At 41.5% G+C, this 18210-nt stretch overlaps 2 protein-coding genes across 2 annotated transcripts in view; both read right to left on the minus strand.

Moving 5' to 3' along the window:
- The window catches only part of hspa12a (heat shock protein family A (Hsp70) member 12A), a 373254-nt gene that overhangs the window by 197110 nt on the left and 157934 nt on the right, over positions 1-18210 (minus strand). The window lies entirely within an intron of this gene.
- atp6v1ba (ATPase, H+ transporting, lysosomal, V1 subunit B, member a) overlaps positions 1-18210 on the minus strand; it is a 43860-nt gene that overhangs the window by 24566 nt on the left and 1084 nt on the right. The gene's annotated exons all lie outside the window — the stretch shown is intronic.

Consider the following 18210-nt stretch of genomic DNA (forward strand, 5'->3'; position numbering starts at 1 on the left):
TTTCCTTCTGCAGCGAGCAAGCCACCTATCATCAGTGCAATAAGCAGACTTCTCCACAGCCAAAACTGCTAATCACCGCAGGCTGACCTTTTGCTGTGAGAACAATGTTACTGCACTTTCAGCCCTAAAATGTCACAAAAAGCCAAATGTCAGGTCAAGAAATGGAGGAATTTTACATTGTTTGATTACACCGTCACACAATCAATCACACGAATCAATAAAAACGCACGACTCATGAGAACCGGAGCAGATGTTCAAAAAATATACATTAAATACTTCATATTCGGGTTATCGCAATATTACAATTTCAAACTCAATACTGATGTCCACAAAAATACTCGATACCATTTTTGAAACCATAAGAAGGATTCTGATCCCATCCTGCAACATGAGAATAGCAAACATCTCAAAAACACTCGGACTAATTTTTCCAGTTATTAACTACAGTCCACTACGTTAATGAAAGAAGACGGCTGACGGGGCTGTTACAGTTAAACTGGACAGGTAAACATCAATAAGTGTTTAATACTTTCCTCCTAAAGTGTGATACGAATACTTCAGCTGTTAGTGAGGTGAGGAGCTGTGTGCCTGTTTGCAACGTGTGAAGGCGTCAGAGTATCCTATAAAAACAGAAAAAAATGCCATATCCCTGAATGTGTGCGACTGCAGCGTAACATCAGTACAACAGTAATGGACAATGCTTTTCTACTCTACTGCAGTACTCAAGCCTTTTACTGTACACAGCATTCACACAAGCAGTTTATCACCTGTAATTAATTCAATTACCTTTCTATCATAACAGTCTCGTCAGCGTAAGGCAACGATTGTAGAATATTAGAGAGCAGCATCTGGCACTTTAACAGGAAGTAACCTCCAACAGACTCAAGGACGGGTCTCCATCTGGTGTGGGAATGAAGGTGCTTACCTGTTAGGACTGTGCCCTGAATAATAATAATAATAATAATAATAATAATAATAATAATAATAATAATGATGGTCAATGTGACTGAGAATCCAGGTCATTCGGAGCAAATGCAGGGCTGATGTCATTACCATGAGAGTCAAAATAAATTCAGTCTAATCCGAATTCTTTCAATCAGATAATAAAAACACTGCCGTCACCGACAACACCACATTAAGCATTACTGTCCACATATTCACTGTGCTCTACGCCCATCTCAAGTGTAACCCTCTGCACTGTGCTGCACACTGTTCTCCATCACTATTATCAAAAACACCCAATGAAGGAATATTTTTGGAAGCAGCGAGTTCATTAAAACTCCACTCGTTCAGTTTCTTCTGCAGAGCTGCACCTAACAATGATCGCCGGCTTTAAAAATCCAAAAGCAGGCAGCCTCTACTCTAGTGTGGCAGCAGACAATAAGTTAAACAAACCCATAAATGACGGTAATATTACAAAGTGTAAATAAGGAGCGTTTGAACAGAACTGCTTTCAGACCACATAAGAGCAGCAGAGTGTCCTGCTTCTGTGAAGTAAGCAATAAAATGTGCCATGCAAACATTACAATCAAATCATGTTCAGCCATTCCTCTGCTCTGAACATCTGTAGAGCTGGGTGGTAAAATGCAGACATGCAGGGAGCGTTGGAGTGGGGGACTGAAGGTGGCGGCATTGTTTCTATCAGGGTCTGCTGTTCTTCTTTATGTGTGAACTGTCAATCTCTGGGCTGATATCAAAGGCTCGGGGAAATTAGAGCAGACTGCTACGAACATAAAGCACTAAAGCTTAGCGGGGTGCATCCACTATGCCACTAATTAGGCAGGGGCCAACAAAATAACCTGTCAATGCGCTACAGTATTGCAGCCATTTCCCACACACACCTGCATTTTACCCTCTATTAGTCAGACACACACTGTGTGCGTCTGTGTGTCGAACACGAGGTTTGAATGGGAGGTGGTGCTGGGAGGATGGGGCACAGACTGTTGAGTTAGTGCGATAAAAGATGGCTCAAGTGTGATGATGAAAACCAAGGGCAGGACAAACACAAAAAATAAAGAAAGAAATAAAATTTCCTCTCCAAAATAAAATGTGTTTTACTCCAAACAGCCTTTATCTCAGTTCTTGCCTCAGGGTCCACTTTCCAGTGAATGACTCAAGTTGTCTCTGTTTGTTCTGCAAGGCCTTGCACTGCAACGCGAGGGGGGGGATTTACAGATGACCTTTGCTTTGCTCATTTCCCACTGACAGGCAGGAAGTCCATGGTTTCATCATTTAATATACAGCTTTCCTTAAACAACACGACAGAGCACCACTCTGACCAAATAATAAAAGAACACTGAACCAGTATAGAGAACACCAGTGTTATCAAACCTCACGGATATCCCCGCCCTCCTGACAGCCAGCACAGCCGATCAACAACGCCTGACTTCTGCATATAAACCTGACACATAACTGAAATACGAAGGAACAGCAGTGATACTTTCTAGCTGGGAAGGTTTCCAGCTCATATTGTTTGGTGCAGAAAATGAAGAGAAATATCATAACTCTGGATCAGATCTGTAAGGACATTCTACACATGTAGTTTAGAGAAGTGAACACGCGTGTAAGGAAAGCTTCCAAATGCTCAAATAGGTCATTGAAGGCGTTTCCAAAACTCTGACATGCTGTGTAAGCCTGCACAGTCTCTTAAAGGCACTCTTCATTAACCTTACAGCTAAAACATATTCCTGTGAACAACACGGCCTCACTTAACCAACCATTTTAATGTCGTCTGCATCCAGTACATACTAGCCAACATGTATCTGTGATAACAACCTGCTGGCTGTGTATAGTGCACATAATCTGACAGCAGAAAACAATATTCTGTTTACAGAGATGCAGGCTCTATGTTTAGTCATTATGCTTTTCTGAAACACATGCATGATGGCAGAGTGTGTAACTACACAGCCAGCCCTTTAAAAAAAGAGGGAAACAACTCAAATGTGTACAACTGGAGAGCACGTCACACGGTGAATCTGTAGCTCCTGACAAGGACGACTGACAGCTCCCAGAACTATTTTACATTATCATTCCTGGAATAATTGGCATGTTTATACTTTAAACCTTAAACAGTTACATGGTAAACGGCCTGTATTTGTATAGAGCTTTACCAAAGCGCTTTACACTACATAACAAAAAAGCTTTATTTGACAATTCCAGTGAATATTCATAGCATCAGCATTACCCTAACAGATTAGCCATGTTTATGAACACAGCACAGACTTAAACTAGAAATTGCTGACAGGCCTCAAAAGAGATGCATCAGGGTAATTATACTCAGAGGCAATAATAACGGTGCAAGGAAAATGTTACTATGTAACAAGGAATCCACAAGTCTGGTGCGTTGCCCTGGTCGACGTCCTATCAGGTAAAACAGTCACAGCATTATTTCAGAGACATTTTGGAGCTGCACAGCGTGTCAAAGAGTAACGAGTTAAACAGCTGGTACTGCAAGTCAGAGTATTTAATCTAATTTTAGTTTTTACCAAGTACTGAAATAACTTGTATCAGTACTAACATAACGTTAGAACGAGCCTTCGTGGCGTTCGTCGATCACAACAAACGGACGCCTCGGTGGCAAAAAGTCTAAAGTGTGTACAGGCTCTGAATGAGCAGCTCCAGTCGGATTAAAGGCCTAACCCTGGCCCAACACGCTAACCCATCATTACATGAAAGGGGAAGAAAAAAAGACAACAGTTCAGGGAACACTCTTATGTATAACTGTGATGATGGAAAAAAAATAAGTGGTTTGCTCTCTCATTTCACAAGGTAACGACTCATCAATGGGCTATATGTTCATGAGGTGTGAAGTAGCAACATTTCCCAATAGGTTTAGAAAACTTTCTCCACCCCTCTTTTGCTACTTCAGCTCAAGTACAGCGTTCCCCTGGTTTGGCATGCAACAGCAGCGTGGGTCACCCTGCAGCCTGTTCAGCTGCCAGAGCCCTTTGTGTACAAAGATGTTAATTGGTCCTAATCCGCCACTAGAAGCTGTTTTGGTAGCCTGACCTCGCACCCTGAAGGACACCTTGGTGTGAAATACTAAAGAGCCCATTCAAGTGCCAGAGAAAAGAGGCACAGAGCATTCCAACACAATTCAATTTCCCAGCAGAAAGAGGGGGGGAACTCAAGGGGAGGAGAAGGGAGGAAAGGGGGAGTCTGGCCTAGGATGGAAATGGGGGAGCATCATCATTCTGACAATAAGCGAGGGCTACAAAGCAGTGGCTGCTGTGATGTGCACTCTCACAATCACGTCTTAGCCTCTACTTCACGGGATTCCCACAGCCCCACTGGACATAGGAATGCTAGTTGATTAAAGCCTACGACCAGCTCTCCCACTCACACACACACACACGACAACCCTCAGCTAATGGTATTCATACGAGTTAGCCCGACGCAGACTGCCAGCACATCTACCAAAACTATCTGTCACTCTGAATCAGCTGGCCTGTTGTTTACAGACGTAGACCGCACCTGATGGACTGCATCAAAATAAACAGCTGAATACTTTATTCTGAGGTTGCTGCTGTTAACAGTTGCTAATGTCATTCAGCTCCAGCATCTCGAGCTGCAGCAGCAGAGATCAGCTGTGACCTGGAGGGTTAGCCTAACATGCTGCAGGTGGTCCTGCTGACTTCACCAACACTGTGGAGCAGAGTGCAATCTACCTTTGCCAGCCACAGTCTCCGACGGTGGAGCCCAAACCTGTCTGCTGATCATGGAACTGCATATCAACCAAAAACCTACACTGCTAAACGTTGCATTAAAACACACCGTTTTAGCCGAATGAACAAAGTGTTTCCTGTCTGTGTGTTTCAGCCCGAACCTCATTCTGCCTCATTCACACCCATTCGTACGAGCATTTTCCACGCCTAACATTCACTCTGACGGAGGCACCAGAGAGCGACTCGGGCTTTAGCATGATGATTACTGGCACATGATCCCTTTGATTTTCTCAAAAGAGGAAACTCAAATCAGTAGATCTTACCAAAATTAATACTTGACTTTGTTTATTCCCCTTATTTACAACGAGTGTGGTTCATCAGCTGTAACTACTGGTCCTCACACTGGGAGGAAAGCCTTGCTTGGCTTTTGCATCATGAAGTGGAATCAACGTCTGCTTCTACAGATCAGAATGTGATGTTTCATCCAACTGTGCCGTGATGCAGTTCAAGCACTGGAAAAATATCCTGACATTATTTTTATCCTGCGCAAACTACTTTGTGCTTTCAACATTAGAGAGGGGAAAATGAAATAGTGCAACTAAAATGATGCAAACAGATGAAGGACAAGTTGAATGTTTTGTTAACCAATGACAGACTTTTGGAATAAATCAAAAAAATGAAAACATTTTAAAATCAGGGGGCGGGGTGTCAGAAACAGCCGCGGGCACAGGCACATCTTCACCAACCAATCAGCACACAATCTGTGTTTTGACATGTGGGCAGCATCTGGGTTTGACACCACTAGAAAATGAGGCAGGCTTTTAACATTGCAGGTGCACAGGTACTCCATATAAAGACGACTTCCTACCACACTGCACTGATTGGGAGGAAACGTAATCAGGCATGAACCGGGAGCAAATGTTCTAACAGAGTGGGGTCTCTTGTATGCAGGGCCCTTTTGCTAGTAGAGGAAAACCAGCGACTATACAGAGAGGCAGCTGGTTATCACACAGATAGCCTAGTGCTTTACTTACAATAGCTCGACGCCTGGGCTTTGACAGAGCAACAGCCTCCTGCTATTTGGAGCAGATGAAGAGCATTTTATTGTGCTAGCTTATCCATTCAATTTATTTCTTTCATCATTCTAAGCACGTAACAAAGACAATTTACACAAACTTAAGAAATCCTTTTTAAAAACAAAAAAAAAAAAGCATTAATGAATTAAAAGATTCAAAATACATAAACACATCCTGCGGGGTAGTCCCAGACTAGAGTCAAGATAAGGTCTGGGACAGAGGCTTCAGAGCGGTCCAACAAAGAAGCCCTTACAAGCTGTTCCCAAATACATCCTGTAGACAAAGACGGGTTTCCCACAGAACTCGGTGCTAATTATGTGCAGCACCCTCGCGCTTTTATAACATCAAGCTAAGCCAAACATACTGTATTCTATGACAGCTATCTGCGAACCTAAATGCATTATTATAATAAATTACAAGATACCTTTTTTAAGGGATCATTACATGAAAAATATACACATTTACTATTTCTGTCAAAACAAACAAGAAATGGAAGCAGCGCGTTTCAAAACTCTAAGTAATCATGTGCAATAAAATGAGTGATGACCAAAAAGAAACGGAAACTGAACTATTCAATAAACAGAAAGTATCGAGTGCGAGTAGAGAACAAAAGAGGCCACACTCGTAAAGGAGGTCCTGCGAACAGTAAAGATCTGCTGTGAGCTGGGGCACACTCGAGTCACTGCACATTTAATCATCGGGGTGTTTAAAGCTAAACAAAATCATGCTAATCTTACAGTCCTAGGTTTATGGGAAGTTCTGCAGTGGAGAATTTCCTGCATTGCATTTCTTCTAACAAGAGCCACCAGTTCTTAAGGTGAGGAATTTCAGGAAGTGAGCCGTCAGTGGTCAGTGAAACTAGTGTGTGCTGATTGGTTTCTGTTCTTGCAACAGACTGAAATGGTGTCAGATCCTTAGCGTACATTTTAATGTTCTTTCATGAAAAGAATGGCAAACGCCCACGCAAGAGTCTTTTTTCCTACTGACAAGCTAGCTGCTTAAACCTAATTAGAATGTGGATTATAGAACTGTTGCAAAAAATAACATTGATTTTATAGAAATTACTTTCATAGTGACAGATGAGACATTTGTTTATCGTGACTACATTATTACCAATAATTAAATCTTCACAAAGAAATGTAGTGCCTTGCTCCATGTCTTTTCATAGCACTAAATGACAGAATGCACCACTAAAACAAAGACAAGCCATTTCATGGGCTAATAGCTTTTGTCGCATTTGACATGAGAGAGACAAAGGCCTCTTAAAAGAAAGGACTTGGTCTGATGAGAAAGCCTTTTTATTTGTTTATTTTCCTGCTCCATCTCGGAGTGGATTTTCAAGCTGCTTCTCTTAGAGCTCTGTCACGTCGGTATCGCAGTGGAAAACCAGCTCAACACTGTGATCTTATAGACTGTTTGATGGCTTGAAATACTAACCTAAACTGGTTGGACGTTGTTCAAAGTGTAGTGATGTTGGACTTTCCTTTAAACTAACAGCGGCTGATGCTGAGCATGCTCGAGATTTGGTGAGTGGGTTTTGGAATCACTGCTCAGTAACAGTTTGAACAGCAGGAAATAAAAAATAAAAAAGCCAATATGTATGTTGAAAATATTTTCTATTTTCAATAATATTGTCAAATTAGGCATCATTCTTGATGTTCCTACTCTACTGACAGAGATTAATACTAACAAAGCTCAACTGTGGTCAAGTACGAACCTTGAACTGGGTCACCGCAAGATACGCCAGCTGAACGTACAGCTCAGGCTGGAACCAGTCTGAGCTGCCAGCTGTCCGGGACATCTGGCAGAGGCCCCGGTGCAGAAGATCTTTAATTAGGATCTTCAACAGAACCTCTACAGCATTGTGAGGGAGGCTGGGGACATTCTTAGTTCAAAGTGAGCTGGCTGAACAGACGTGTGTCTGCAAGAAGGTTGGTGCCAGTTGTAGTGGTATGGTGGACACCAGACACCTCAGGGAGGCGCTACAGGAGCCTTATTAGGCTTGGTTAGTCTGTGCCAGCCCCAGCGTTCCAAGAGGAGTGAAGTTCTTGAGGTAGCTGAAGCAAAACCTCAAAAGCCATCAGGCGACTCCAAGCAGGAAAGCGGTGTTCTACTCACGTGGTGTAGTGTGGGTGAGGTGCTACTGACTTCAACTAAGGATGTAGTCAGGTGATGTGGGGGATACTTTGAGGATGTCTTCAATCCCACCAACAGGCCTTCCTATACCAGAGTATAGAAACGTAGGAGATGACTCGCCCATCACCGTGAACGACATCATTAGGATGGTTAAAGAACGTTTTGTTTGTACCTCTGAAGGCCGTCCTGTAGCAAAGCCACGTGGCAACAGGCTTTCACCTCGGTGGCCTTAGGATGCCATCTCTGCTTTATGTGGATGTGGCTCTGATGGGTCATCAAGCGGTGGCCTCCAGCTCACACTGGAGTGGTTTGCTGCCATCATATTTACAAACTTAAGTGTCCACGCTGCCCACCCAGCAAGATGATGACAGAACCCCATTAGCCTTTCATGGCAGAAGGACAAAGACGCGTTTTCTTTAGCTCCCTCCTACATACTTGGTCAAAACTGGCCTGAGACACAGATCCAATTGACCATTACCCATGGTAAAATATATTCTAGTATAAAAGCATGACCCACACATACACAGAGAGAGAGAGCGAGAGCTGTGCAGGAAGTGGAAGCATCGTGGTGGAAGCAAAACAGCAAAAGTCAGAGGGAATTCATCCACACGTGAAGCGGAGTTTGGATCTTCTTTTGCTGCTGGTTCAGTGAATTTTGGTCAGAGAGACGAAACCTGCAGCATCAGAATCTGTGAGATGTCAAAGGTTGCAATACACTGATCACGTGTATCTTACCAGGCAGCCATGTGCTCACAGTTGGACTAATCACGGGCACGTTTTAGACGAGCGCTTTACACAGTGACTGTGAATGTTCCTTACATAGCGACAAACAATAATTTCATGACAAGCCAATGTCTGTATCCCATGTTTTTGCTTATCTGATTGGCTGAAGTCAGCCCATGGTAAAAAGGGACAAATGGTTAACCTAATCACCTGCCAAGTATTTTCTTCAAAGCAACTCAAAGTTTCAGCACTTCTCAGATAGTTCTGTGTAACAAAGTGAAGAAAGACGACATAAGAGACACTGTTATTTTAGAGACATGTCTACACCACGTTAAAGCTCGCCAACAGACCAAGTTACAGTTGGCCCCATCCATGCTGCTGATTATGCTTTCTTTGCTTCTTTGTTCTCTTGAGACCAAGCTCCACCATCATGTTGTTCAAGTTCCAGGATTTTAAATGAACTGCAGAGGACACCAGAAACTACAGGTTTATTTTATGGGCCTATATTACTGGAACATTCAGTGATGTATAAATTCAATGGTTTTGCACTAAAGTCAATGTCACACACTACCTTTAGACTGTGACAAAGGCATTGCCTTTCCCAAATATAAGCAGTATGTTGAAGACAAATGGAAACAAACCACACATCTCCTCCAGCAGGGCTACACACACTGTGAATGCAGCACCTGCACTATTTGAGAAACACACTTTTCCAAACAGTTACTTGAGATTATCATTTAGCTCTAAATTGCTGCCTCATCATAAGTGTGGACTGCTGCTGTTTGGTAATGTGTTTGATGAGACAAAAAAGATGGCAAAATTAGAGTATTTCAGAAGCAGGATTGTTCAATGTTTTTAGAAGATGGGTTTTATCACATGTTGCATCCTTTCTGCTTAGCTCTCAGATGGCCTGAGCACCATTAAGTCATTTCCTTCCAGTTTGCTGAGAGGCTTTTAGTCCATGCTTGCTTCTCTGACACTTGCATAAAGAGCAGGAAAGAAAAAAAACAGCTCTCTGGCCTCATGGCTCAGGGCTTCTGCAGCAGCCCAGCCAGACTCAACATCACACAGCTAAGTGGAAGCAGCACAAACCCTTTTAAAACCTCATGCTCTGCTCCTAATTAGGCCTGCAACTATTCATCGAGTCATTCCAATAATATGATTATAAATAAACTCGACGCAGGACGCCTTCATCAAAGCTCCTGATCAACAAACTCTGACCTGAAGAAAAGAAACTTTGTAGCTGCTCCATCCACCACTGTGTGTTTTACACAGAGAAAACCTGCAGTAACCAACAAGCTGTATTCAAATATGCAGATGAACTGTTAACCTAATGTGACACCACCTTTAAATTGTACAGCGTGCTGAAGGCTGACGGCAGCCGTCCCATTTTACATGGAAGCCATACCAGCAGGAAACAGGGCTGAGGCTAATGGGGGGCATGGTTGCACCAGACCATCAACGTTTAAACGCTTTTGTAACTTTTTTAAAAGTCAAATAATATAAAATATTGTAATAATTACATTACATTCATATTTGTAAACATAAAAATAAAAGCTTTTGAAAGCCATTAAAAATGTCCTTGGGCCAGGTACACTTTTTTTTTTTTTTTTTTTAAGGCGGGACACTGATTTATCATTAATATTAACTAATGCCTGCACCATCATAACGTCTGTTTCAGCAGCACAAAAACCTCCAGAAACAAAGCAAAGACATATTTTTTATGCCTTCATTTAGACTGCATATATATATCCTATATGGTCGTTGACTAATCTATCTATCTATCTATACACATATACATACACACATTTATACACACACATACACATATGTATTACTTAGGGGTGCAACGATACACAAAATTCACGGTTCGATTCGATACTTTGGTGTCACGGTTCGATATTTTTTCGATACAAAAAAATGTTCATGCATTTTTAATTTGTCATTTATTAAAATTATAAATATATATTTTAACTCAAAAGTACAGTTTTTAAATTTAACCCTAACCCTTGTGCGTGTTTTTTATTTTGACAGCGAATGCGCACCTGCGGACCACTTATGTGCAGCCCTGGTTATTTAGCTCGTCATATTGCAGCCACAGAAATTCTTTTGTCCATGAAACCATAAAGCTGCACTTTCTTTTTGCCTTATAGTCTGATTTGTCATAACTTCTCCGTTTTGTGGTAAGCTTTTCTTTGGCTGTCACTTCTTCACCCTGACCTGTCTTATTTGGCTCAGCAGAACTGAAATGCTTTTACACACTCACTCACATAAGCTCAGCGATTCTCTGCGCGATCAACCTCTCACATGTTTAAGCTGCGGGAGATTTCACTTGTCATGTTTGCATAGTAAGCTAACGATTAATAAGACGATGTCAGAGGAATTGGTGCACAAATTATCATCACTCACAGATCAGTGCTGTCGCTCTCTATACACAGTTCGCACGATTGCAAAGTGAAAGCAAAAAAACAAGCGCAAATTCAAACGCGACTTCAATATGTCACATATTGACAGTGGCTCACCGATGCCAATGACATAATTACCCAGCTACATTTCCGAAAGAATGCAAAAGCATTGACATATATTTTTCCTTCCTACAATAGCCCGACGGGCAGGGAAGAGATAGATTTTGGTAGCCCGACTGAAAAAAATCGCTAGCCCCAGGATGTCAGGCTAGCGATATTGCAAGCCCTGTATCTGATTGAGGAATCACTCATCTTTGGAAAAGAGAGTTTATTACAGAGAAATGTCTCTTTCCAAAATAAAAGCTATACTATCCGCTTCTTCTGGGCTATATTCTCAGCAGCATAAGGAGAATCATGTGCTAACAGCTGTCTAAATGACTCGGCTAAAGTTAGTAGCATGCTTGTTGTTTTTGTCTTTGCACTAGGATGATGTCGGCGTAAATGTGCAGTCATATTCGTTGTGTTCCCACTAGTGCTTTCAGGTTGATCTCGTTGAAATGACCTTAACACCACAACACGGCAAATCTCCGTTAACGAGCTACCGCCGATCGCCCCGTGCATGGGGCTAGACGGCCAACACGTTAACGAGCTAACTGCGCTAACACACTAGTTCCCACCCATGTAATTGAGCATTGCATGGCACATCCAACATACTGTTTTACTTTAGTCCATGACTCGCTTACCTTCAGGGTCATACGTCACATGAAAACCAAAATAATTCCAAACGCCAGATCTGAATGAGGGTGGGCAGGGCTCTAGAGTGCGACCAATTTGGTCGCAAATGCGACCACATTTTTCAGTGGTGCGACTAAAAAAAAAAAAATTTGGTTGCACCTGTGCGACCAACTGTTCGGGTAGCAAAAAAAAAAAAAAATCTGCAACATTCCCTGTGGTCAACAACAGACACACATTTTGCCCCTATCGTGGACTAAACCAATCAGAGATAGTCAGGGGCGGGACCTCTCTGATTGGCCGTGGTCCAGTTGAAAGTGCAGGTGGAAGTGGGAGGTGAGTAGCTTGAATAAAGCGATATCAATTCATTAAATCCTGAATCGACTTTTAAATATAACTGTGTTTTGCAAGAAACGCCAGATTCTCAGATTAAAGCTCACAAAACCATTTCAACAACAACCAAACAGCAGATGAGAGCAGGTACACGGATTCCACACAAAGACGTAAACACAGAACGGACCGACGCATCAGAATCAGCTTTGTCTTTCTCGGCTTTCTCACCCGACGGCCCGTAGACGGACACGCAGTCGGAGATTAGGGATTCTGATGCGTCCGGTCCGCGCTGTGTTTACGTCTTTTTGCGCTGATTCTGAGCTGCAGGTTTTGTCTCTCTCCAACCAAAATCCACCGAGCCAGCAGCAAAAGAAGCAGCAAACTGCGCTTCACATTTGATCAATGTCGTCATGAATTTTGCTGTTTTGCTTCCACGACTATTAAAATCACACTTCATGCACAGCTAGCTCTCTCTCGATCTCTCTCTGTACTTCAAGAACAGTTTCCCGTCTCCAATCTCTGTTTTCTGTATTATTCATTGGCTTATTACCCACCAGTCTACCGTTGTTTACAGCGCTGTGGCTGCTGTCTTTTTCTTTTCTTTTTTTCACTTAAATGACCTCGGACAAGAAAGCCTGTTTTTTCTGTTGTTCAATACTGAAGAAATTTAAACTTTATATGCAGAACATTGTAGAATATTTTTAAGGTTATCTGCTATAAAAAGCCAGACCAGAAAAATCTCCTTCATGTTTTTCTGTTTTATTCTCTGTTACTTTCACACAAAGGCATCTGCTGTGATGTTCACAATTCTGAAGAAGTCAGTACTGATAAATGATCAGAATTATAATATTTCTGACTGTCTGAGGCTAAGTTGAATCGAATCGGGACTTTGAAAACCGGAATCGAATGGATTATAGAAATCAGTGATGATACCCAGCCCTAGTGAGCAGCCTAGGCACGACAGAAGTGGATGTAGCTGTAATAGGAAAAGAACTATTGCTAACTTTTCTGTTAAGTTAAGGCCTGATCCTTCTGAAATTCATAGCCAGTGCTCTGACACGGTGTCATCAATCTTTGAATGCTGAAAAAGCACAGTGTATCCAGAAAAACACATTATATTATATAAATTATTATAAAATTTGTGTGCGCCCAACTTTTGTGCCGGTACGCCTAACTTTTTAAAGTTAGGCGTACCGGTACGCCCATGGCAAAAAGTTAGTCTAGAGCCCTGGTGGGGGAGGTGCCCTGCGCTCTTCCTTCTGTCTATGCTGTCTGTGTGGAGCACTCAGTGGATCTGCGCTCGACAGTGCAGCCTAGGCGGAGTAGTCGAACGCAGATTCACTGAGCGCTCCACACAGACAGCATCGTCAGAAGGAAAGTTGATAAAATAAATTACAAATGTTGTATTGTTCATACATATGCGTACCGAACCGAAAGCACTGTATCGAACGGTTCAATATCGATACGAATATCGTTGCACCCCTAGTATTACTGAATATTTATTACTGCTCATTAATAAGAGACAAGTATTTCCTGTCCAATTACTCGATTACACTGTCAACCAGGCCTGGACTTAAAGCAAAGAACCCCGAGTAGTTTATTCCAAACCCTGATACGGATCAGCAGAAGACACTGGGCATATGATCAATAACTGACATTTTGCAGTCGTGACAACATGTTATAATAAGAGTTGGTTAGGTTGTCCTTATGAGGCATTTGTTCAGGATTCTGAGTTTTATGCACCCATTTGTACCTTTTGTGTGTCAAATTATAGAGGAAATGTCTACATTAATGTAAAGGAAATCCAGCATACTGAGGTCAAACCCATTGGTATTCTTTCAAATGATTTATTGTGCTGTAGATCAACTTTTCTCAGTTAATATTATTAAAATATCTGTATGAGCACATGTGCGTTAAATGTACTTTTGTTTGGGAAAACAGACTTTTTAAATATTAACGTATCAACTATTCATGTAAACGATGAATTAATTAATTTAAAACATTTACCAACCCCCAGACTTTAGTAGCTTTAATGTGTTCATAGAGATTTCTGCTCTCATTTAAATGTTCTTATATGTTCTTAGCGTTTTATGACAGTTGTTTTAGGAATCCTGTTTAATTCAACTATGTTGATGAATAGGGCTGGGCCATATTATACCGTTCACGGTAATACCGGTATAATGTTAGGCAACGATAGGAAAATGAAATATCGCGATAGAATGGGAGTAAAACGCGCATGCGCAGTGCCTTTGTTTTCATACGCACATGGCCGATTGTTGAGTGAAACAGATGAACCAGAATTGGTTTGTAAAAATGGTGCAACTTCCGTGATGTGGAACTGGTTTGATGTTTGTCCATCAGATACACAACAAAGCACATTTTTTTGCAGAACATGCAAGCGGCCGTCGTTATTGTCATATTTGTCGGACTAAGATGCTCTTAAATCTGGGAGTAATCTGGGTCCTAAACTCCGTATGCTTCAGGTCAAACAACACTGCAGCATCACTTAGAGTTAAAAACTGTCTAAATTCTTTCATCTTTAATAAAACGATCAGCATTGCTGCTTTACCAGGTGTAACTATGAAGTTTAACTTCCAGGCATCCATGAAAACAAAAGTTATTACATTTAACGGAGTTAGAAGTTAGCAGGAAGCTAGCGGAAGTTAGCTCGCTAGTTTCGCTAGTTACCTAAGCATGATATTGCACGTTCTGACTGAGAGATTTCTGAAAAAAATCAAACGTACAGCTCTGCTATCACTTCCAACATAAATGAAGACAGGAAACTAAACAGCAGTGACGTTTGTAGGGTTACTGAAGTTGGGCTAGCTGGTATATAATGATGTGCTACGTGATCGCTAGCGACACAGCTATGTTAGCATAACATAAACAGTGAAGCTGGAGGACGAACACTAACACTTTTCCACTTATAAAAGTTAACGTGAAGGTTCTTCATGGTTAGAGACAAATGCAATCGCATGGCAGGATGCTGTAAATGGACCAAACTTCAGTCAGGAGAACAACTGAGATAATCCATCCACAATACGAGGTTAGTCATTAATATACTGCAACAACATGGGAATAGAGCAGCTGCCAGAGAATTCAACATTAATGAATCAATGGTACAGAAGTGGAGGAAGCAAGAAGAATGAGTTTAATAAAGTTTGATTTATCTGACTGCTTTGTTTCGCTTAATGTGCCTTATAATCCCATGCACCTTATGGTGCGAAAAATGCGTACTGCACACTGCAGTTTAATGTTGCAAAGCACCTCTTTTTAACTTCAGTGGATATTATACATGGTTATGCTCAGGATATGTCAGCCCATTTCTACTGGAAATGCCTTTTGGTTAAACTTTCAGCAAGGAATTTGCATTTGCACTGTTATATTTTTATTAAGCTTTAATGTACATAAAAACAGCTGCTTGTTTAAGTGAAAATAAATGGAAGGTTGTCTTTTTGCGCTAGTAATGTTGTGGAGTTGTGTTTTGTCTCGCATCAATTATATCGTCGGTTATATCGTTATCGCAAATTTTCAAATATATATCGTGATAAATATTTTTGGCCATATCGCCCTGCTCTATTGATGAAGATGACAAAAAGCAGCATTTCAGATGTTTCACAACAGCTGCTGTGTGATTGGTTAGCAACACTTTAAGTTCACAACTTGGTTTACAAATCAATCATTGTAATATTGGATTTGTCCTCTTTAGCTTCTGATGAAGTAACGACATCAACCTGCATGTGCACCGTCAGAGAGGTGAGGGGCTGAGGTGCAGCTACTGTCCCTGTGTTTCCTCCACAGCCAGCTGGGTGGATGGTGACTGCAGGGGAAATTCCGCAAAGAGAAGAACACTGTCCAACTTTTTATAACTGTAAATGGGCCGACACCAGAATCCTGACTTTAGCAAAAATGAATTACCAACAAATGGACTGACAGTTCAATTGTTTCCATTTTCTTTCGGGGAGTTTAAGAACTTAAAACAACTAAATATTAGGGGTGCAACGATATTCGTATCGATATTGAACCGTTCGATACAGTGCTTTCGGTTCGGTACGCATATGTATCGAACAATACAACATTTGTAATTTATTTTATCAACTTTCCTTCTGACGATGCTGTCTGTGTTGAGCGCTCAGTGGATCTGCGTTCGACTACTCCGCCTAGGCTGCACTGTCGAGCGCAGATCCACTGAGTGCTCCACACAGACAGCATAGTCAGAAGGAAGAGCGCAGGGCACCTCCCCCACCCTCATTCAGATCTGGCGTTTGGAATTATTTTGGTTTTCATGTGACGTATGACCCTGAAGGTAAGCGAGTCATGGACTAAAGTAAAGTATGTTGGATGTGCCATGCAATGCTCAATTACATTGGTGTGAACTAGTGTGTTAGCGCAGTTAGCTCGTTAACGTGTTGGCCGTCTAGCCCCATGCACGGGGCGATCGGCGGTAGCTCGTTAACGGAGATTTGCCGTGTTGTGGCGTTAAGGTCATTTCAACGAGATCAACCTGAAAGCACTAGTGGGAACACAACGAATATGACTGCACATTTACGCCGACATCATCCTAGTGCAAAGACAAAAACAACAAGCATGCTACTAACTTTAGCCGAGTCATTTAGACAGCTGTTAGCACATGATTCTCCTTATGCTGCTGAGAATATAGCCCAGAAGAAGCGGATAGTATAGCTTTTATTTTGGAAAGAGCCATTTCTCTGTAATAAACTCTCTTTTCCAAAGATGAGTGATTCCTCAATCAGATACAGGGCTCGCAATATCGCTAGCCCGACGTCTCGGAGCTAGCGATTTTTTTCAGTCGGGCTACCAAAATCTATCTCTTCCCTGCCCGTCGGGCTATTGTAGGAAGGAAAAATATATGTCAATGCTTTTGCATTCTTTCAGAAATGTAGCTGGGTAATTATGTCATTGGCATCGGTGAGCCACTGTCAATATGTGACATATTGAAGTCGCGTTTGAATTTGCGCTTGTTTTTTTGCTTTCACTTTGCAATCGTGCGAACTGTGTATAGAGAGCGACAGCACTGATCTGTGAGTGATGATAATTTGTGCACCAATTCCTCTGACATCGTCTTATTAATCGTTAGCTTACTATGCAAACATGACAAGTGAAATCTCCCGCAGCAAGCTTAAACATGTGAGAGGTTGATCGCGCAGAGAATCGCTGAGCTTATGTGAGTGAGTGTGTAAAAGCATTTCAGTTCTGCTGAGCCAAATAAGACAGGTCAGGGTGAAGAAGTGACAGCCAAAGAAAAGCTTACCACAAAACGGAGAAGTTATGACAAATCAGACTATAAGGCAAAAAGAAAGTGCAGCTTTATGGTTTCATGGACAAAAGAATTTCTGTGGCTGCAATATGACGAGCTAAATAACCAGGGCTGCACATAAGTGGTCCGCAGGTGCGCATTCGCTGTCAAAATAAAAAACACGCACAAGGGTTAGGGTTAAATTTGAAAACTGTACTTTTGAGTTAAAATATATATTTATAATTTTAATAAATGACAAATTAAAAATGCATGAACATTTTTTTGTATCGAAAAAATATCGAACCGTGACACCAAAGTATCGAACCGAACCGTGAATTTTGTGTATCGTTGCACCCCTACTAAATATGTAACAGATGTGCTGCTGATAAAAATATCACCTTTAGTTACAACCATATAAGAGCAAATAACTATAGACAGTAAAGATGGGAATCACCAGACACCCAATAATAATCTTTTTTATCATATTTCACTCACAATATGAAATTATTGTCACATTTTTTGATATGCTGTAACAATTGGTGTGTTTTTTTGCTGACATTCAGATTGTCAAACATGGCGAGACGGTGACTAAAACCTGCCACAGACTGAGTCTGCTATCAGTCATCAATCACATGAGGTAAAGCTGGCAATTACCTGCAGTCTGTTTCCAGTAATACAGTAATGATCTGTGATAAACCTGTGAAAATTACAAATGTGTTGCTGTTTGCAGAGATAGAAATTCACAGAAAACAGAAATGATCATTTAACTATTACATCTGCACAACCAGCTGACAGCCAGCTGAGCTTCAGACTAATGGGAACAGTGTGTGCATGTCAACAGTGACTGCAGTCAGTCCAAGCCAGACTGAATCTCTTTGCATTTG

Source organism: Aulonocara sp. 'chitande type north' Nkhata Bay, linkage group LG13 (assembly GCF_057382095.1).
Source record: "Aulonocara sp. 'chitande type north' Nkhata Bay isolate Kocher_YH1m ecotype deep benthic linkage group LG13, A_spYH_male_GT1.1, whole genome shotgun sequence".
Classification (NCBI taxonomy): domain Eukaryota; kingdom Metazoa; phylum Chordata; class Actinopteri; order Cichliformes; family Cichlidae; genus Aulonocara; species Aulonocara sp. 'chitande type north' Nkhata Bay.